This window comes from Protopterus annectens, chromosome 11.part0 (genome assembly GCF_019279795.1).
Source record: "Protopterus annectens isolate FY-2018-M chromosome 11.part0, PAN1.0, whole genome shotgun sequence".
Classification (NCBI taxonomy): domain Eukaryota; kingdom Metazoa; phylum Chordata; order Ceratodontiformes; family Protopteridae; genus Protopterus; species Protopterus annectens.
The window spans coordinates 1,430,579,517-1,430,602,752 of NC_056745.1; the positions used below are offsets into that span (position 1 = coordinate 1,430,579,517).

The following is a 23,236-nucleotide window of genomic DNA, read 5'->3' on the forward strand; positions in this document are numbered from 1 at the left end:
AGGTGGAGCTGGCTAATTCCTCAAACACTAAGGACCCCCTATTAGCTAAAACTGTGACTTTCTTGCATCACCAAATACCTGAAATACTGAAAGCATACCCTTATCAACCAACACAACGATTAGACATGGAAACAGCAGTAATGCAGAGGTGTACAGGAATCTCCTTTGCCACCTTGCCATGAGATGGAGAACATGCCTGCCACTAACTCCCTACTTGTCCTGCTGCACCCAGTACAAGATGAGGAGAAGTGCATTAACTTAAGTGGTAAATTTCCAGAGTTCACTGCTTACAAAAATCTTCACACCAATCACAGACCCTTAATTTGCAGCTCCAGCAAAAGACTACAGGCTATCTTGGTGAATGTGACAGCATGATCACCTCACCAGTGAAATGAACTGCAGAGCATGATGATTCATGCTTATCCCTGTCGGACAGATGTACATCACCAATTAGCACAGGTGGTATAACTGCATGCAGTCTTTTTTTCCACCTCCCACACAGCCAATCATTAGCTTTCCCTGGTGCCACATCCTATGTCAGGTCTACCTACTCCACCTAATCTTCTCCATGATTGTTGTCAATAAAAATCATTAGGGTGTCCCAGGGCCACACTTCACCCTTGTTGCCGTGGGGTGTTCTTAATGACCTACCCTCATTACTCCCTTCTTTGTGTTCGGTATGTCCAAGGTCTGCTCCCCTCTTTAGACCATGGCTCCCCACAGGAACACCTAAACAAATGACCTCTCTGGGAGTTCTTCAGCCACGTGAATCACTAATCAAATCTGGGTTCCCTGATCTATGGTGCTGGCGACTACATTCAGCCTTGGTTGTTTAGGTAGCATATAATGGACCAGTTTTATGACCTGAAATTAGGAGGGGCACTGGAATGATCCACCATCCAAGACATTTTAAGACCAGGAGTACTCCATGGTTCTGTAACAGGTTAATATGGATCTCTGTCTCTACAGGGTACCAGTTTCCTTAAAATTTGAAGACATACAGGTGAAATTCCCCCATCACTGAAACAGTCATCTTTAGTAATTAAATGTTAGGCCACATCCACCTCCAGTTACCTCAGATCTCAATCTGCAGATGCTCCAACCTTACTGACAGTTCCATTCTGCCCTGCAACACTGGAATATGCCTTCCCCAAACCTGTTTCCTCCCCACTTTGAATAGCTGCACCTTACTAGAACATTAACTAGGTATTCATGCTGTAGAACAATTCCATATAAAAGTTATGCATTTACCATAATAACAAAAGTACAGTTTTGTACCTACCATAAATGTAGATGTTCGAGTGCTAATACAGCTGCAGTCATAACAGATGGGTTTTCCTGCCATCAGGCGGGTCCTCGGTCGGCCGAATTCCAAAGTCTAGGTCCGGCGTCGGTTGTCGTCGCTTCTTCCCTGACGTCAGTGCGACAGGGGTATAAAAGAACCAGCCGACGCCATTTTCTTCAGTTTTTCTTGCCCCAGATGTCAGGTGCCCCCAGAAGGAAGGCAATATATATATAAATTTATGCAATAATCCAATGCAGTATAATCACAAAACAGTAGTTGCAAGCAAATACACCATAAAAGAATACCCCAATCAGGTTGTATGAGGTGGTGTTAGCCATTAGGCCTGTTCCAGAGGGGAAGGAGGGAGGGAAACTTGGACTGCAGCTGTATTAGCACTCGAACATCTACATTTATGGTACGTACAAAACTGTACTATGTTCATCGTGCATACAGCTGTAGTCATAACAGATGGGTAGAATCCCAAAGCTAATAAAGGGGTGGTAGGCACTAGATGGAACTAGGAGGAGCTAGGATGCCCTGCAAAACTGCAGTGGCAAAACCTGCTCTAGATTTGGAGTATAAAGGCAGGTGATAGTGCTTGGAGAAAGTATGCACAGAACTCCAAGTGGCAGCTTCCAAAATATCTTTGGTAGGAACCCCCCTGAGGAAAGCTGCAGAGGTAGCTGTGACCCTAGTGGAGTGAGACCTTATGCCTGCAGGTACAGTTTTACCATGAAGAGAGTAACAAAAGCGTATGCAGTGGGTTATCCACTTTGAGATTGTCTGTTTGGAAATACGCTTCCCTTGAGCCCCTGTAGCATAGGACACAAAGAGTTGCTCTGATTTTCTGAAAGGCTTTTTTTCTGTCCAAATAATAGCGTAGTTGCCTGTGAATGTCCAAAGAATGTAGTAGCCTCTCCCCTTTGTTTTGAGGATTGGGGTAAAAGGTAGGTAAAGTGGATAGCCTGATTTAAGGCTACCCTGGATACTACCTTTGGCATAAAGGAAGGGTTGGTTCGTAAGGAAACTCTGTCCTGACGGAAAATGATGAAAGGTTGCACAGCCATGAGGGCTTGTAGTTCAGAAACCCTGCGAGCTGAGGTGATAGCCAGCAGGAAGGCTGTTTTCCAGGACAAATATTGTAGTTCTGATGAGGCAGCTGGCTCGAAAGGAGGCAAAGTCAGTTTCTCTAGAATGAAATTGAGATCCCAAGCAGGCACTGGTTGTTTCCTTGGGGGTTTAATATTCTTAGCCCCTCTAAGCAACTGTCTTAAGAGGGGGTAAGAGAATAAAGGAGGATCAGTGTTGTATTCTGCAGAAATGGCTGAGGCATGGATTTTGATGGAAGAGAATGAAAGTCCACTGCTTAGCATCTCAGCTAGGTACTGTAATATTTGAGGTAAATTCAATATTCCTGGGTTCTGGCCCTTTTTCTCATTCCAAGCACAAAACCGTTTCCATTTGGTGGAGTAGGCTTTTCTAGTAGAAGGTCTTCTGGCCTCCAAAATGACATCCTGTACCTCTTTGGAGAGTAGTGTCTGTTGTGATTTTAAGGAATCTTCCATGCGGCTAGATTGAGTATTTTCAGCTGACTGTGAAGAGTTTTGAAGTTGTGCTGAGTCAGTAGAAGAGGCATTAGAGGCAGGATCCATGGTGGGGAATGCGTCAGGCTCCTCAGGAGTGGGTACCAGTGTTGCCTTGGCCAGTCTGGAGCGATGAGAATCATCTGTGGTCTGTCTGCTCTGGTTTTTAATAGAACTTTGGGCAGCAGAGGAAGAGGTGGAAAGGCATAGACTGTCATTGTTGTCCAACTGAAAGAGAGTGCGTCTACTTTCCAGGCCTGTGGATGAAAGGTCCTTGAGCAGAATTTTGCCAATTGGTGATTTCTGTGGAAGGCAAAGAGATCTATGTCTGGCCTTCCCCATGCTTGAATTATCTTTGAAAAAACTTGAGGATGCAACTTCCATTCGTGTGGATCTGTCATATTTCTGCTTAGGTTGTCTGCCAGTGTGTTTTCCTTGCCTGGCAGGAACTGTGCTTGAAGCTCGATTTGCAATTCTAGAGCCATGTTCCAAAGAGACATGGCTAGCCTGCATAGGGGGTATGAATGAGTTCCTCCCTGTTTGTTTATGTACCACATTACTGTGGTGTTGTCTGTCCTTATCAATAGCTGGCCTGGATGCAGCAGGTCTTTGAAAGCTATAATAGCATTTATTACTGCTAGCATTTCCTTTTGATTGATGTGTAGGTGCTTTTCCTTTTGGGACCATCTGCCCTGAATGCACCGATTTGTCATGTGCGCCCCCCAGGCGTAATCCGAGGCGTCTGTTGTGATGATTTGGCTTGCTTGAGGCTTGCAGAATGGGAGACCTGTGTTTCTTTGGCATGCTTGAGCCCACCACAGAAATTCCTTTTGAAGACATGGAATTAGTGGTATTATTGTTTCCAAGCTGTGGCTGTGCTGAGACCACAGGTTTCTCAGGTACCATTGAAGTTTCCTCATATGCAGCTTTGCACATGGGATTAGTAGGATGCAAGATGCCATGAATCCCAGAGCCTGCAGGATTTTCCTTGCAGTCAGCCTGGTGAAAGTTGCCATTTTTCTGAAGTATTGAGTTAGTTGCCCTTGTTTCTCTGGCGTGAGGTAGGCCATCTGGGTGTTTGTATCCAAGTTGGCACCCAGGAATATTATTGTTTGAGATGGTAGTAGCCTTGATTTCTTTTTGTTGACTGTGTATCCCAGGGAGTTCAACAACCTTATTACAAAAGCCAGATGTTTAAGAAGTATGTGCTTGCTGTCTGCTTGGATCAGGCAGTTGTCCAGATATGGGTATATTTGTATCCCTTGTAGTCTGCAGTAGGCAATTACTGATGCCAGGCATTTCGTGAACACTCTGGGCGCAGTAGATAAGCCAAAGGGCAATGCAGAGAATTGATAATGTGTTAAACCTGCAAGAAATCTGAGGTATCTTCTGCAATCTTGTCTGATTGGGACATGCAGGTATGCCTCCTTGAGGTCCAATGTTAGCAGCCAAGACTCCTTGCCCAGCATGGGAAGAAGCTGCTGTAATGTGAGCATCTTGAATTTTGGCACGAGTAAAAAAGTGTTTAGGATGGATAGGTCCAAAATAGGTCTCCAATCTTTGCCCTTCCTTGGTACCAGGGATAGTCTGGAATAAAAACCTTGACCCTGTTCTTGTGCAGGTACCTCTTGAATAGCTTTCATGTCCATGAGATCTGAAATTTGTTTTTGTGCCTCTGCCCTTTGATTGTGTGGCAGGTTTGGCATGCCCTATTTTTGGAAGGGTGTGAAAGTGGAATCTGTAGCCTCTGTCTATAATGTCCAGGATCCATTTGTCTTTTGTGACAATATGCCAATTTTATGAAAATAGTGCCAGTTTCCGCCTAAAGGTGCTGCCATTTGAGCCTTGCTTGGCATGCAAAGGGAAAGTCATTGGTTCTGCTTTCTGAATGGCTGTGAACTATCCTCACTACCTCTTTGGGTAGGTGCTTGCCATTGTCTGCCTCTAAACGATCCTTGAGATTGCCCTCTACCCCTCGGGCGCCTGTATCTACCTCTTTGGGGTCTGTCAGTGGCTGGAAAGGACCAATTTTTTGAAGGCCAATTTCTACTGAAACATGGAGGTTGTACCTGTAGGAAATCTTTCACTGTTTGCATTGATTTTGCCTTATCCTCCATTTTCTTTAATATCTCCTCAGCTTTAACACCAAACAATACATCTTTTTGCAGAGGTGCATCCAGTAATTTAGCTTTGACATGATCTGGTAAGGTTTGCTCTTTAAGCCAAGCATGTCTACGTATGACTGATCCTGTAACAGCAGCTCTACATGAGGCTTCTAAAGCATCAAAACCACATTGCAAGGTATGTTTACCTACTTGCTCTGCACTATGTATCAAATCCTGCAACTCCTTCAAATCTGGTTGTTCAGGTTGTGGCATTTTGTTTCTCAACTGTGATAACAGAAACTGTTGGTACTTTAACATATGGAACTGGCAGTTTAATGCCCTCATGGATAAGGTGGCCGAGGTGTATACCTTTTCCCCCCACCTTTCTAAAGCTCTGGAATCCCTCTCTGAAGGTAATGGATTTTTAGCAGTGGAGGCCTAAATTCCCTTGGGGCCCTGTGAGATAGTTTCTGGGTCAGCCGCATGGCTTTTGTATAGGAATTGGTGTGAGTCAGGAACCCGGTAATACCTGTCAGGCTTGACTGGGGCTGGAGGCAAAGAATCTGGGTTGAGGCAGGACTCCGAATACACATCATCAAGGATATCTAAGACAGGAGGTATAGCCAGAGGCCTGTGCTGAGGGAGCAAGAGAAAATCCCTAAGCCTTTTCTTGGTGTCTGAGTACTCTTGGCCTTCCCAATGGAAGTGTTCCCTCAAGGTATGCAAAGTTTCCCCAAAAGAGTAATCCTCAGGGGGGGGGGGGACAGAAGCAATGGACTCCTCTGCATCAGAATCTTCAAAAGGGGAGTATGAATGTTCCTGGTCATCAGAATGTTCTGAAATAATGGAGGCCTGATCCGAGGAGGGGGATTCTTCCTCCACTCTGGGCCTTTTTTCCGGGGGGGGGGGGTTGAGAACCCCTGATCAGAGTAATTAAGTCCTCAGCCATTTTGAACATCTGCTTTTTAGGCATGGGGCCTTGAGAAGGGCCCTGTGAGGTTTGCTTTTAGAATGCATGGCTGTCTTAGACTTAGTGAAAGCCTTGATGGAAAAAGAAGAGGAAGGCCTGAAGACAACTTGAGAGGAGGCAGACCTGTCTAAACTCTGAGTTTCACAGCCAAGAGTGGCTTCAGTATCTGTAGTCAGGGTATGGGCCGAAGAGCCTGCGACCTCGGGTATAGAAGACACTGCCAATGAAGTGTCGTCGGTAGTCAGGAGCTGCGTAGGTGCCTCGCTGAGAACCGGACCACCTGTAGTCGGCTTTGGCGTGGTGTCGGTAGAGGCCGCGGACCTCGTGTGTCGGTCCTTATCTTTGTGTTTTTTAGTCAAAACTGGAGTCGGAGTATCCGACGACATTATGTAGTTAAATTTTTTGCCAAAAAAGTGCTGGGTGAACTCCGCCCGACGCTTAATGGTGCGTTTGTTGAATGTAGCACAAAAACGACAGGCCGAGACGTCGTGGTCTGGGCCTAAGCAAGGAATGCAGAGGGAATGAAAATCCTTATGCGGTATTTGCTTCCCACATGAAATACAATTATTAACTTTGTCTGACATCGGTCTGAGGCAAGAAAAGTTTCCCCAACGGGGTACTTAGCTTTCAAGAAGACTTCGGTTGTAGATATTCGTAATCTCAGGAGCTGGCCGACCGGCACTTGCGAACTGCTTCTGCTTCGGGCACCGCGCGGCAAGAAAGACTGGAGAAAATGGCGTCGGCTGGTTCTTTTATACCCCTGTCGCACTGACGTCAGGGAAGAAGCGACGACAACCGACACCGGACCTAGACTTTGGAATTCGGCTGACCGAGGACCTGCCTGACGGCAGGAAAACCCATCTGTTATGACTGCAGCTGTATGCACGATGAACATCCTGGGTAAGCAGGTCCATTCTCAGTAACGGCAGAACAAAGGCTGGCAGCATTTGGATAGCTTGGCATGTAAAACTTTTCCAGGCTATCTCGGTTACCCCAACTCAGTAATGTAGTGTACTTCCCATTCAGAGCTGTATTATGTCATCCAAAGTGGAATGAGAAACAAAATTATGCCGCTATACCAACTTCAGAAGAGAGGTGGGGGAAGTAGAGTGGGTAGGTTACTGAGAATGGACTTGCTCATCCAGGTCTGTCTCTCTGGTAAGTATAGAACGTTTATATCTGGCATGAGTTGGTTCATCCTCAGTAATAGCAGGACAGATTTCAAGCATAGGCAGTCTCCCTTATGAGAATATACCCCTTAAAACGGTGTCTCAAAATGCATACCTGTACCCAGATATCAGACTCAGGTTACAGTGCCTAGTAAAAGTGTTGAGAGAAGACAAGGTCACTGTTATGCAGATATTGCCCAGCACTGCATTACAGATAAAAGAAAGACAGGTAGCAGTTGTGCTAGTAGAAGGAGAGCGTGAAAATGACAGAAAAGGCTTTCTTTTTCAGTAACACAATTTAATGCCATCTGCAAGCAATTTTTACCAGAGTTACTTTATAAATTTTAAATACAATTTTTTTTTTGGTAGGGAAGGAATGAAAAATTTGAGTATCCTTTCGAACAGACTTGGTCTTAGGAATATAAAAGTTCAAGTGACAGGCTAAATACATAGAGTGGAGTGGAGAAGGTATTCACCACTATTAGAATAATGAGGAAAGAAAACTGGAAGACATACAGACTGGTTCATATTAGATTTCTGAAGCAGCTCTGGCAATACAGGATGGACTAGTGTATAAAGAAACCCTGTCTTTGTGAAGGATTAAATGAGGAGGATCAGCTGATATGGTCTAGAACTCTGAACTCCTCCTGTCTGGAGTAATGGTCACAAGAGAGAGAGACAGAAAAAAAAAGAGTCTTTCAAGATAAGAATTTCAAATTAGCAGAAGATCCAGCTTCAGAGAGAGGAAATATTAGCTTCTCTGATATAAAGCAAAGGTGAAACTGGATCCCCCTAGTTGTTACCTTAACAGAAAGATACCTTTAACAAAGGAAAGCCCGGGAAATGGAATGCTATTCAGCTCAACATTTGAAATGGAAGAAAACGATGGGCTTTAATGGAAGAATGGTGAAATCAAGAGTCAAATATCTGAGTCAGACGTTCTAGAAGAGATGGATCTTGGACTTGTGCTGTGTGACCTTATCAGAGGAGATGGAAGAAACTGGAAGGATTCAATGGGGCCACTATACTACCACTGCATCCCTGGGGGGTTTCTCTAATGTAGGGATTAGACAGCAGAAGCTGCTGCATTTGGCATTGCTTGGTGAGGCAAAGCAGTTGCAGCAAGGCTTATGCCACTGACAGAAAAGGTCTTGTCCCATGAAGGGGACTGTACACCATTTCATAAACATCAGAAGATAACAACAGAGCCTGTCAGCAAGTGAAACAGCTTTCCCCTGGAATACAACTGACTACTCAAAAGTGACTGGATGACATTGCTTCTCCCAAGTCTTCACTTTCTCCACACAATGTGTGTATTTCTGTGATATTCTCTGCTTGCCAATATGCCATACTGCTGCCAATTTGTTGTAGTGGGAGACACTTACACCCTGTGGCAGTGAGTCTTGAAATGCTGGAATTTTTCAGAAGGACAGGCTTTGTCCAGTTTGCTGATATGAAGATTTGCCTCTGCAGAGGTGCATACATCTTGGACAGTTTGCTCCATAATGTCCCCCACCCTATGGCAGATGCATCTGTGATGACTGCCAGCAAGAGAGTGGAAATCTGGAATGATTTCTAAGATTGGAGAGATGCATTCAGAATTCTAGTTGTTTCTTGCAAACACTTAGGATCAAGATTCTTACAAGTTGAGACACTGAATTTGACAGCAAAGTCCACTGGAATTTTTAATGTCCACCAAAGTATCCTCAAATGTGGTACTTTGTAAAAGGTATGACAATAATCACTGTAACCATAAAGCCAAGAAATTTGAGGCAAAGGTAGGGAATGCTCATTGGTAGTTTTGGATCAGATAAACCTTGTACTGGAGAGGTTCAAGTCTGTAGAGAAAAGCTCTGCAATTGAAAGTATCCATTATACAGCTGATGGATGTAAACAAGATGGATGGATCCAACTGGGACTTTGCAAAGGTCACATGTCATTTCCACAGAATGGAACATTTTGATCCGAGACTCCTAAGCCAAGACCATATATTGGAAAGAATTATCAGAAAGCAGCTGCCCAGGTATAGGAAAATCTTGGCTATTTGTAGCCTTTGATTACTACTATGGAAGTGCATTTTGTTGACATCATCAGCCAAATGGAAGAGTCTTGAACTGGTAATGACTTGCTAAAACCCCAAACTGGAAATATTTTTTGGACTCTTTTGACAACTTTGATGTGGAGAAAGACTTTTCAAAGGTCCAAAGAAGCATTAATTCTCCTTCAAATCAATAAAGAAAGATTGAAATGATGGCTACACATTGAGTAACAACTTACTGTCAGCTCTCCCAGTGTGAAAACTGAACCTCAGAAGAGAGAGAGACAGTAAAGTTATATTTTTGGGTAAATTTAAGTAACTGGCTAGTAAATGCACTGCCTGGATGCCAGCAAAAAAGAAATTCAGAGAACATGAAAAAAGAATCAATCACAAAAGGTGAGGAAAAAACACTGACTGGCAAGAATTCTGTAGCTGTTCAGCAAAAAGCAGTGCAAGCTTCAGCTTTGGTGCAAGACATGACTTCCAGTAACCCAGAAGAAAAAGTCAGCCATCAGATGTACTCAGAGCTGATTTAAATAAACAAAACACTGAAGAGTATATCAACACAAATAACAAAAGGCTAGAAAAAATGGAAGAAGCTTTAAAAAGATATTCAGATGAGGTGATAAAAATACAAAAATCAGAGGTTGAAATGAAAACAAAAGCTGGCTGAATACAAGACTACTCAAGAAGAGCTGTTTCGAAAAAACAGACTTGGAGGACAGAGCATGTAGGGAAAACCAGAGATTTTCTGCTGTACCAGAGAAGCTGGAAGGAACAAACTGTATTAATTTTATGAAAGCACAAATAAGCAACTGGACTGGTATTCCACATCAGGAGTTGTTAACTGAAAGAGCACATCATGCTTATGCTCCAAACCTGACCATGAGAAAGCAACCTAGACCTTTAAAAGTAAAGATGCAATTCTAGCAGCAGAAGACAGTGGTGAGGATTCACAAAGCCTCCGTGTAAGAGTTATAACTCTTACACGGAGGCTGCAGTTAAACGGAGTGATGTCAGCATGCTCTGCATATTCATGAGAGCATGATGAATCACACCTAAGTCTAACACGGTCCGTGTAAGACAGTAGGGGGCGTGTCCGTAGGCCGAGCCCTGCAAGCGGACACGCCCCCAGAAGAGTAAAAGTGCCCAAAGTAAACACCCACGACAGAGTCCACGGAAATGTGAATAAACACAACACAACACATGCCCCCACAGACTATGAACAGAAAATATATAAATGAACATGTGATATATTTTTTTTAAATCGTAAACATGTTTAACCATGAGTGTGCTCGTTTGCGCGGGTGAGCCCGTAGCGCAACTACAGTTAGCAGTCAGTGGGAAAGCATATAAGAACTAAATATGCAAAGTAAGCCAAGAAGCAATAGCGTAGTAGTAGAGACGTCAGCTGAAGAGCAGGCATTCATGGTTCGAGCCCCCACAACACCAACTTTTATTTTTAGCAACATAAGCACGAAACAAGTCCCTGAGAAACATGTACACATATAAAATCACATTTTATGTAAAATGTAATGAACTAGTCCATTTATTTTGAAGAAATGTGAGGTAACAAAACAATAAAAAATGCCAGATGTGCCTATAGCTGAGCTACAGTTTAACAAGGTGAGTGCATCTGCCCATAGGTGAGCAGTGGTTTGACAGGTGCAAAATGAGTGCCCGTAGGTGAGCAGTGGTTTCACACGCTGAAACTGTGTGCCCCTAGCTGAGCTGAGCGTACTATGCGTGCTGACAGCCAAATGAGGCGTAAGCCAGCACACCCCATTTGCGCGGAGCTGCGCACTGCGCCAACAAGCTAACAGACGGGCAACGTTGAGCAAGCTGTAACAAAACTGCCTTTACACAGACACACCCCCTAGCCTATCTAGACAGTCATAAAATATAAAAAGCAGTGGCCAGGTTCGAACCCAGGATACCATGCACCATAGTCAAGGTACTGAACCACTAAGCTATGACAGCTGTGCTCAGAAATGCAGTAATAGCAAATATATAGGAATGAATAGAAAGTGGAGCATGACAAAGCAGGTTTTGTGAAGTGGATACAATTCCAAAATGGCCAATCACAGATAAGTGGGAAAACGGCATATATAAGCCCCATAGGCGGGAATACACAGCATAAACGATTGTAGAACTGACTTGCAGCCAGAATGTCAGGTGTAGGTGAGGGTAGTTGCTTTCAAGCACAGAGGTGGGGCGTTGAGGAGTCCAGATACATGGTCTGGCTCCTAGTCCACAATCATGAGGCCCAACTCATGCAGGGCCAGGTCCTGTGGGGAGCATATAGGGCTGAGGCGTGGGACCGGTTGGCTCATGATCTTACCATTGCCACAGGGATTCCAAGGACTGGTGAGCAGGTCCATCACCACCATGCGGACCTGAAGAGACGCAAGCAGGACCAATTGAACCTTTGGATCCAGGAGGCCCGGCAAATGCCCAACGCCCCACTACTGAGTAAGTTACATTTAATTATGTATGCAAGAAATTAAATTAGCTGATATTATGGAGATGTGTATTCCAATATTACTTCATTTATATTACAGCTGCAGGTGTCCGTTCTGCAAACCGCAGAGCCTATGGCGTTAGGCTGGTGCGGTTGCACCACCAGGCAGGTCAGTAATCCACTCCCAGTAACTGCAAAGAAATATAAAAGTATGACAGTTAGCAAAAGAGTGCAGTGTAGTCACTAAGTAATAAAATGTGCAAGTAACAGTATAAAAGTTTTTGCAAGTATTGCTTGATTACAAAAGTGTGTTGCAGTCTGAAATCCAAACAGAAAAATGAAAAAGTCTGAAATAAAGATGCCTCACCTATAATATCATAGTGCACAACCTGCAGCAGGCTGAAAAGTACAGCAGCAGAAGATGAATAACTCACATGTGTGAAATATATCCCTGTTGAAATACTGAAACATGACAGAAGTGAGACTGCTGGAAAGGATTGTAATAACTACAGGTAAAACATGTTAATAAAGCCTAGAAGTAAGTACCATCCTGAATAGTAAAATGAAAACAAGTGAGAGAGTGTGAGAAAGAGTTATGAATCCACCAATAAAGTAGTAATAACCCCTGAATAAAGTATACTGCAGTCAGTACAGAATGAAATGAATGTGACAAGTAGAACCAAACTGCGAAATGTGTCCAAAGTGTTGCTGCAGCTGGAATGTGTATCCCAAAATCTGGATATGTTGCTCTCAGTCTGCAATATGCAGATAGTATGATTGTCTGAAATATCAAACATCAACAGTTGTCTATAGCTAGCAGGATGATGTAGCTGAACAAAGCCAGATATGAATGTGTATGAATAACAATAAAATGTATACTGATGTAGCAGTAACAGTCCTATCACCAAATTGAAGTAGTTATCATATAGGAAACTGTAGTTAGAACAGTAGTGTGTATATATCTGCAGCTATTAGAAATGTACAGCATATGTATTGGTATTCAAAGGTGTTAATAATATTTTCTTCACCCCAGCCTATAACCACATATAATCCATTCCACATGAAAATGGTATGTACAATCACAATTATCACCCCTGGACATTTGTCCTGATGGGTCATAAATATTTGCATGTCCGTTGATGCATCTGCCCTGTTCATACATTCAAACCTGATGGCCTGTTTCCATCAATCAACCCTGCATGTTGTTGGACTGTGTATTGCTGTTCAAATTATGCATGTGTTATGCTTGCTGTTCAATGGTGTGAATATCTGAGTGTTTGGTTAATGGGAATACTAATGCATGCTGTTACAACTAATTGCGAATGGTATTGTATGTTACTAACCCAAACTGTCATTACATAATGTAAAACATAGGACGACAGGGAAGGCGGGTTCCAGCGGACCCACCTCTCCCACCTCAGCTGGCGAGTGCACCTGGCACTAGTGCCCAGTCTGGACCCTCCTCCGGTGGCCCTGTGCCACCTGCGGGTGGAAGCGCTGCAGGGGATGGGGCTCGTCCCCCCTCTGCAAGTGTGGCCGGAGGAGAACCACCACTCACCCTCCGTAGCGTCTGGACTGTGGTGCGTAGGGAGATCTGGGACTCTGTTCTTGAGCCCCTACGCTAGCTTGAGGCACCGGTGGCACAACTTACGGGCATGCCTGTTGCCTGGCCTACACAGCCCCCAGCACAGCCCCGTCCTGGGCAGTGAAGGAACAGTGGCAACTGTCCATGGGTAGGGATATCAGTTCCACTGTTGCCATCTGTGGGCTCATAGGCTCTGGATATCCAAACCTCCGTCCCCGTCAATTGTGTAACTCCCCCACACATGTCATACACCGCCCCTGTATGCGTCTTGTTTGTCTTGTCTGTTGACCTACCCAACCTACCTCCCCAGCTATACCGACTTCCTTCACCTGACATACCACTCTCACCTGAAAAAAAAAAAAGGGCACTCTGTACCCACAAAAAAATTACGCCCCATATATAGCTGCCCATTCTGCACATATGTCTACCAGACATGGAAACTATCAATTACAATTGGCTGTACAACTAGTATTATTGTTGTCCTTACACCTCTCTCAGGGGTGGAAGGTATCAAATGTCACACCAAATTACAAACATATGCACAGCTGTTGCTGATGAAGAAATGGGCAGCTATGGGCCTTACCTACATCCCTCCTGCAAAACCCAAGCTTGTTTCCCTACTGTCTTACCCTCTTTGTTACCCCTTTTTCACCACTTTCCTGTCTCCCCATTTTCATTTCTTCCAAAGAAAATAGCGCGGGTGTGCGCAAGAGTAAGCACTTTTAAGCGGTTGTAAGCAGGTGTGCGCATGTGTGCGTGGAGCTAAACGCCAGTGCGCATGTGTGAGCTCCGCGCAAACCAGCGCTAACCCGGTTACAACTGCTTAAAAGTGCCTTAGTCACTCTGATTGACAGGTCCTGTAGTCAGTTCAGAAGCAAAATAAAATCCCACTGTCAGTCCTGAACCCAGGACCTTGGAAACAGTAGTCTGCATGACTTACCACTAAGCCATGACTGCTACACAAGAACATTGTGCTAAAATAAATATATCATGTAATAGTAGGAATGAATGTAAAGGGAATATAGGATGTGTAGTATACAAAGCATGTCATTTAGAATTACTGTCAAAACTAGTGGATTTCCATAATAGTAGTGTGTGAACAGAAACAGCCATGCTAGTTGGTAGCTAGTAGGTAATAATGTCACTGTAGCACCTTGCAAGCCACACACATACTCACAGCAGGATAATCACTGCCCATACCCCACAACCTCTTACAGGAACACATCCGGACCAAGCAATAAAATATGTGGAGCAAAGGCCCGAAACCATGGACACATTACAAATAATGTTACAACAAACGCAGACAGTTCAGAGAGTAACAGGGTCTGCATTTTGTGGGATGTTTGGAAGGGTATGAAGTCTGAAACTTGAATGTTACTATATTCTGACTTGAGCCCAGAGTGATTTGCTAGAAAAAGCTGTGCATGAGATATTGACCAAAATATGAGGCAGACATGTGGACAACCTGCAAATATATGTACACATGACAGGTCTGACACCACCATATTTGAATAGTTAAGAGCCTAGACATAGCAACAGTGAATGACTTACAGGGATGCCCCACAGACTCCATGTGAAATGTACAAACAGTAGGCAGAAAGGTGTAACAACACATGCAATGGTAACTATGGAGTCCTGAAAGTATTCACCACTTGCATGGCAGAATAACTATAGTAATACATATGCTCATGCTAACCCACAGTCACAACTGCAGCACACCAGACAATTTAATGGGTGTACCCCACTGATATGTACCATTCCATGAGGCAGATAACAGATGAACCTGAGAGTCTCTGGGGCCTGCTCAGCAGCATACTCAAATACCCTAATAGATGTCAAGGCCCACACCACGGCCAGACCACACTGCATGCTGTAACACCCTAGCAGATATAGCAAGCATTCCAAGGTGTGAATGTACATGGAAAATAGGAAAGCTACAGCAGCACACTACAGTCAGGACACCTAGCAGGCATACAAGTAGTGACTGTAAAGGGCAAATATTGAAGCCTTAGCAACAAAGTGCAAGCAAAAGTGAAAGGAAAGCACACACACACACACACACACACATTAACAGTAGTAGTAGTTGTAGGTGTCAGTGTACATACACAGTTAGTACAGGAAACTGGAGAAATGAATGGAGGAATGTTAATCTACAACACAGCTGGAAATATGAGAGAGATACCAACCTTTACACTCTCAGAACATTGTCCACAGCATACCAGCATGGTCCCTGCCCTTAAAATCTGAAAGGGCTACGCCTATCTCACATACCTTTTTATAGCACTGTTCTGAAATCACAGTGAGAACTGCAATCAGTACACAACTGGCTGCATGCAATTAGCAAATGCTGGCTAACAATTGGAGAAGAGGCCATCACATGGACATATGCAGATACCTACAAAAGTATGTTGTACTCCCAGTCCACACATGCAATATTTTCATTGCACCCTGAGAAGGACGTGGGAGACAGACAGACAGACAGACAGAGAGAGAGAGAGAGAGAGAGACAGAGACAGAGAAAATTGAAATTAAGCAGACACAAACAAAACTGTTCAGCAACAGCCACCTGAAAGCTGACAACTGGGAAGTGGAGCAGCAGGACAGAAAACCAGACGGCAACACAAGCAGCTGTGACAAACACAGGTAATGTAAAGTAATTCTATAAAGGTCTACATACTGTGAACCCTCCATATCTGTCATTGGTCTGTATCCATATGTATATGAAGATGTGTAAAGGGCAGGGGACATACAGCAACTATCAGTGAAGGCTGTACATACATTTGTATGTGAGAGCATCTATGTGCACATATCAATGTAGGTTGACTGTAGGTTGTAGTGCAATGTACAAAGTAGGTTTCACAGTTATGTATGTTTAGCAGTATGTTAGTGTGTGTATACAGTATGGTAAACAAACATGTTGATATACCTGTCTATCATATGGATACGTATGTATGTCAAAATATGTATGCATGTATGTGTATATATATATATATATATATATATATATATATATATATATATATATATAATATGCATATATGTATACATACATAGAGAGAGATGTAGGAATACATAGACAGCTGTAGATAGATAGAATATGTACAAACATATATATGTAATGCACACATACAGATATAGATATATGTAGATACATATACATACACAGACTGATCTGACTATCTACAGGTATGACTGTATATGATGACATCAACACCCCCTGTCCCACCCCCTCTGTCACTCTCACCCCCTCTGTGTCCCCCCCTCTCCATATCTATAGCAATATATGTGCATCAATATATATATGTGTATATGTATACAGACATATATATATATATACATATAGATATATCTATATACATACATATATATATATATAGAGAGAGAGAGAGAGAGATGTATATATATTCTGAGTGAGGCACATGTGTACAGATGTATTGCAACAGGTGCCTGGTGACAAAGGCATGGAGTGAACACCAGTGTCAAAACCGGAGTACCATACCCCATTTCAAATCACCTACACCAGTAACCACCAGATATGTGATTGGCTAACCACCACTGCATGTGTCAGGGGTGAACAAGGTCATAAATGTGTACAATAGTGCCCCCAATGATATTCACAGTGGCACACTATTCCTGGAAAACCTGCACATGGTATGTGTCAGCAGACATGGTGTGTCAGCTATGGACATGTAGGTCGGTGTACCCCTCCACACCACATAATGGATGCCATGGTATGGACCTCACATGACAGCTATAGATATGGAGAAGGACACAGTGACATGTACAACACTGTGACAATGCACTCAAACACATTACCAATGCACAGTGACTGACAACACCACAGAGTACACACATACTACCCACATAGAGGTTACCACTCCTGGATTAACATACGTAAGTCACACCCATGACAGATGTCCAACGACCATAGTAACACCTCACACCATCCACAACCTAAATGACTGCTGTGTGTCATCCATGCCACTGCAATAGAGAGCACATGTGTAGGTAATAGTTCCTACCCACAGATAAGACATACCCTGCAATAAACCACACAGTGTTAAGAAGCAAGACTCCCCATGAGTACATGTCACACATACCCCTGCTGAATGTTAGTCAGATAGGTAATATGCCATATAAGTCACCCTGTGTAACTGTGTGACAGCAGCAGGTACCATCACACCACATGTGTCACAATGGTCAGGGTAGCAGAACAGTATGCTGCTGTAGTCCCAGGGGCAATAGCATATTGTATAGTATTGTATTGTAATGTAATGTATTGTGTTGTATTGTATTGGTATGTTGAGGTGCCTCCTTCACAGAGTGGAACCACTGCTGCTGTGCGCCAGTGTACAGGTACATATTCTGTAGTCAGGCTAGTGTTACATAGCACTTCTATATGTGTGTTTAGCTCCTGTCAGAGTTTATGTAGCATGCAACTGGGGATACCATCAGGTCCCAGTCATGTTGTGTATTCTGCTTTCATGAGGGTGGCTCTCACCTGGACATCTGTGATGACAGGGAGGTTACAGTCAGCTGGGATAACTATGTCTTATTTTGGGGAGAGGGCAGGGTGACACCTGCACTGAACCTGTCTGCCACAATGTTGTCAATATCTGTGGTTTCAGTGAAATATTTGTTGTTGTGTACTAACTATGGGCAGAGAGGATGGATTCTGACCAGGTTGCTAACATAACTGAAGAAGGCCTTCTGGTTATCTGTAGTGTCCCTCTTGATTTCCCTCTCAAAGTTGCCCATGGATGTTTGTATGATGGAAAATAGATCCTTACTAGTGCTGCTCAGACATGCCTTCCCTTTATGGAATTATGCTTTGTCTTGCAGTAGCTTCCAGCTTTTGTAATGCAATCTGTCTATGGCTGGGGTCCACCAGACAGGATGCTGTCCCTTTGTGGAGAGTGTCTTGGCCATATATGGGATTGCATGATCCATGCATTCTCGGAGATGTCTGTAGAAAGCATTTGTGTAGGGGTCAGCATTGTCGGTTGTATCTGCCACTGGCCCAGTGGGCTGAAAGGATACCATGTCACTGTTACAAAGTGTAAAGTTTGCATCTGCAATGTTATTCACTATAGTCATTTGTGCTGGTGGAGTTGGGATATGTATATCCAGGGCAATTAGTGTGTGGTCAGCTCACAGTAGTTGATGATGTAGGCCATACAGTACCTAGATACAAACCCCCAGAGTGAGGAGGTGCTCTGGACCTGAATCAGTTTTCTGACTGCTGGGGTTTGGTAGTATGTCGTATGGAGTGTGCCAGGTACTGTTGCACAGTTGCTGGCTGAGCACTGATACCTGGCCATTTACATGTGTATCCAACAATAGACAGACAGATGCTTTATATGTGAGATATGTTGTATCATAACAGTCGAGTAGCATGTGTAGTATGTGTGCCAAATTCTGATGACATATATTGCTGATATCAGGTTATTTTCTTTTTCAGGTACATGGCTCACCCGCGGAATCTCGCTTACTCCACAGCTGAGGATGAGGAGATATACTCTTTTCCCGCACCAGCCAGAATCAGCAGGAGAGGGCTGCACTGTGGCAAGACCTGGTCCGTGGGGTAAATGACATAGGCACGCATAATAGGACATATGAGCAGGTACGACATCACTGCAGTGATTTAATCAGAAATGTCCATCAGCGTGCATCGGATATCCACAGGCAACAGGTCGCCACAGGTGGTGGGGTGGCTACACATCCCCCACTCACCAGACTGGAGGGACTACTCATGAGTGTAGTGGCTCCAGTCCGCCAGCAACAACAACATCAGCAGACATGCATTATGATGGAGGCTGGAGCCACGCAGCAGCAAGACAGTGAGCGTGCAGGTAATATGCCATATGTATAGTTGACTGTTGTGTACACTGGTAGTTAAAGCATGTGTGAGGTGTATCCTTGGTTTGTAGCTGTCACCATAGTATTTAATGTGCAAGTGTGATATCCTCAATATTAGCAGCTGACCTGTGAAAGGCGACTGTTGTACTACTGACCTGTATCATACTCAGTAACAATGGCACAGTTGTGCCCACTGACATTAGTTTCTTCACGTCTGCAGGTCCCTCCGGTGTAACAGCAATGCAGCCTATCCATGCTGGTGAGTGTGTATTAACAATACCTGTAATAGTCTTGATAGTAATAGTAATATTAGGCTCACTTAGTAGTGCTCTTTGTATGCATGTAGGTGTGTCTGTGTCTGTGTGTTGATATCACGCACACTGAGTACTGTACAATTGTGTGAAACTGTGTGGATGTGTACACGTGCATGTGTGCACCTGTGCATGTGTGCATGTGCGCATGTGTGCATATGCGCACGTGTGCATGTGTGCACCTGTGCATGTGTGCATTTGCATGCACGTGCGCATGTGTGCATGTGCGCATGTGTGCACCTGTGCATGTGTGCACCTGTGCACCTGTGCATGTGCGCATGTGTGCATGTGCACGTGTGTGCACCTGTGCATGTGCATGCATGTGCGCATGTGCACGTGTGCATGTGCGCATGTGTGCACCTGTGCATGTGTGGATGTGTGCATCACTGGTAATGTGTAGACATTGTAAACTGTGTTTCCTGTTTCCCTCCCACAGGTTCTGGTGCTGCTCTGGTGTCATGCAGCAAGGAACCTGAATCAGGTGCCATGGTTACTGAAAATGATGACATCTGTGTAATGGCACAGGAAGGTATGCCAGGGTCCGTCATTGGTCAGCCGATTGACAGTACGCAGCTGTCAACATCATCAATGCACACAGTTATCCTGCCAATACACCCTTTGTCACCAATGTCCCTAGGTGATGGACAGCATACAGTGGGCATTGACCAGGGTAATGTGGTATCTGTGGCACGTGCCTCCCCACACAGCAGCCATGGGCATGGTCCAGAGATGCTACCACACAGACAGATGTCCAGGGGTTCTCGTGGGAGCATCCGTGGGTGTACTGCCCCTGTCAGACGTGCCCACAGAGGACTTACAACCTCAGCTATGTTTCGGGCTGTCATGCAGGCACAGTCACGTATGGAACGGTACACCAGACAGGGTCTGAGGGAGCTGACAGCATGTCGCACAGCCATGACTGACAGTATGCGTGACATTGCAGCTGCCATCCGTAATTTCACCGATGTCATAGATAGACGTTGTGGGGAAATATTACACCGGTTCCACAACTACATGTGCATGAGCCAGGGCAATGGTGGACGGTTGAGGCATCGACGTGGGCATATGCCAGCAACAGCAGCAGCTGGCAGTCATCGCGGACGACAACAGGGCCGCGGCCGCCACCATAGTGCCAGCAGCAGCCCCAGCAATGTTGGGTCTCTGCTGTCATCAGACCGCCCCAAGGAGACCACGTGCACGTGGCTCTGGCCAGGCCAGACAGGGATCTGTGTCCAGTCAATGAACACCTGCTTCTGATGACAGTACCTAGTCTGGGTTGGTACCGGATACGGTCCGTAGCACCCCTGCAAGGCACAGGTACCGTGTCCATGGCCAGAGACACTGATCTGTATGACCTGGCAGGTACAGTCTGTGGCTGTCCACAAACACCAGTATATGGCAGCCATGAAGTGGAACTGTGTGCATCCATACACACATGCAAATTGACAACACCTAGGGCTACCGCATACACGCACACACTGCATCAACATTGCCCCACCTTGGACTGCTGTCCCTCACCAACACACATGCACATACATGTCAATCGGTGGTATCGGTGGCTGACTCAGGCATACCAAGTTCACACCCTGTGCACATGATGAAACTGTGCCACCTCCTGCAATCTGTAACATCAGTGCAGGTACAGGTTAACATGTTGCTGATGCACAGGGTGACTACATAGATGTGTAGCAATAGTATCATGTTGTTAACAGTAATGTGTGCTGAAATAATTGTGGGTATATCACAGCATGCCTGATGCAGTAAGGGTGTGATTGTCATGTACTGTTGTCTACACCCATGGTAAGTACCATAGTGTATCATCTGTACATGTTGGCATACTGGTGGTAAGGATGTCAACAGAAGGCTACATACATAGGTAGCACAGGGGATAAGGTAATGAATGTATTAATACGCATTGATGGACATGTAAACTGCAAGTGGCATGTTGCCCACACTGGACTCTGCAATGCGGATGTCTGAGGATGTTGATATGTGTGCAGTACTACATGACTGGTACAGGACACACAGGAGCACCCTAGCACTGCAAGCTCACATCTCATACCATGCCAGACAGCCCCAACACACAAAACTAACTGTCACAGGAGGGAGAGTCCCCATACATGTCAGGGATACTGTGGTGGCAGGCCAGGTAGCATACATCCTACTAAGTATGGAACCACTGAGTGAAGGCTCAGTGTCTGTTATCTGACGTGTATTACTGCAGGTATGAGCACGTGGGTTTCCATCCAGTTATTGTACATCCTGACAGTACATGGTCTGTACACTTGTGTGCGCAGAGACTGGACCCTAGCCATCTGACCTGTGTATTTCCATGTACATGTGCATAGTGCCTGCATATTTTCAGTGTTACCTACTGGAAGTGGTACAGCTTGTTTGTTGTACAATGGACTAAATGCAGCCCTGCTTACTGTAGCTGTGTTTGCATGCATGTTTGCTTGCAATTACCCTGGAATACTGATCCCACCTGCAATGCATAGTTACAGAGCTTCTGTGGACTCCTAGTAACATCTCCATAGCTTACTATATGTATGTCCATGTCTCACTTGACAGAATGTCACTGTTTGTCCTGTTCACATGTACGTTGCCCGTGACACATTGCATATGACTTACCTGGCATTTGTCCACGTGAGCAGTCATATATGCTACTGCTAACTAATCACAGGCACTACACCCTCACATATTCATCTTCTGTTGAACCACCTGCTTCGCTAGGGACGGCTTGAACCTGTCACCCCTGGGCTTTCAGATATTGGCAAAGTCTCTTGCTACCCCCATAGGGCCTATGTTAGGTAAGGCTCAAATGAAAACCCACCTTCATAGGTATCACAAGGGATAAGAAACTAAGAGTAATGCTACCCAACGCCAGAAGTCTAAACCTCAAGATGCATGCACCCAAAACTCTCCTTGGCATGGAGAACATCGATATCTGTGCAGTAACAGATGCCTGGTTCAGGGCTACTGAGAGCACCCCAGCACTACCAGGTTATACCTCATACCATGCTTTTCAGCCCCAAAACTTGGAACGAACCACAAATGGAGAGGGAGTACTGATATTCATCAAAGATACCCACACCTCCAGGTTGGTGGCAAAGCACCAAGCATCAGAGACTATCCATGTGCAACTAACAATGGGTGAAACTGCCTTCCAGGTTGTAGCCTGCTGCAGACCATCCTCCCAAACCCAAGAACTGCACTCGGCCATCCTGTGAACAGTGGACATATGAATGTCTCTCCAAACACCATTATATTGGGCGCCAACTACCCAAACATAGACTGGGAGCATGACTCTAGCTCCAACACCCTAGGCCAAAGATTCCTAGAATATATGAGCTCAAATGCTACGGAACAGCTTGTTACCACTCCCACAAGAAGGGGAAACATACTGGACCTGATCATCACCAACATGGGGACTCTATGCTCCAGACCAGAAGTGTATCCCTCACTGGTAAGATCAGACCATAAACTAATCTCACTGGATATTCACATCCCGACCCCACCCCCTGCCCAGAACACCACAGTGAACAACTTCTCTAAAGCAAATTCACACTCCTCAAAACTGAGGTGGAAACCTTCAAAGCCCCCGGGCCTGTGGAAAGTACAGACCAGACCGCAGATTCCTCTATAAACGCATTCTATGGACACCTTCAGGAATGCATGGATCATGTGATCCCGAATAAAACCAAGACCCAATCCTCCAAAGGCAGACGTCCTGTCTGGTGGACCCCAGCCATAAACAAACTACACAATAGAAGGAGGAAGCTACTAAATGATGCAGCAAAATCCCAAAAAGGGAAGGCATCACTGATCAGTATTAGCAAATAACAACAGGCACTAATAAGATTGTCTAAG

General features: G+C 44.7%; 1 protein-coding gene across 7 annotated transcripts in view; it reads right to left on the reverse strand.

Annotated features, from left to right (window-relative positions):
* LOC122815888 (ankyrin repeat domain-containing protein 26-like) overlaps positions 1-23,236 on the reverse strand; it is a 2,190,206-nt gene that overhangs the window by 1,718 nt on the left and 2,165,252 nt on the right. The window lies entirely within an intron of this gene.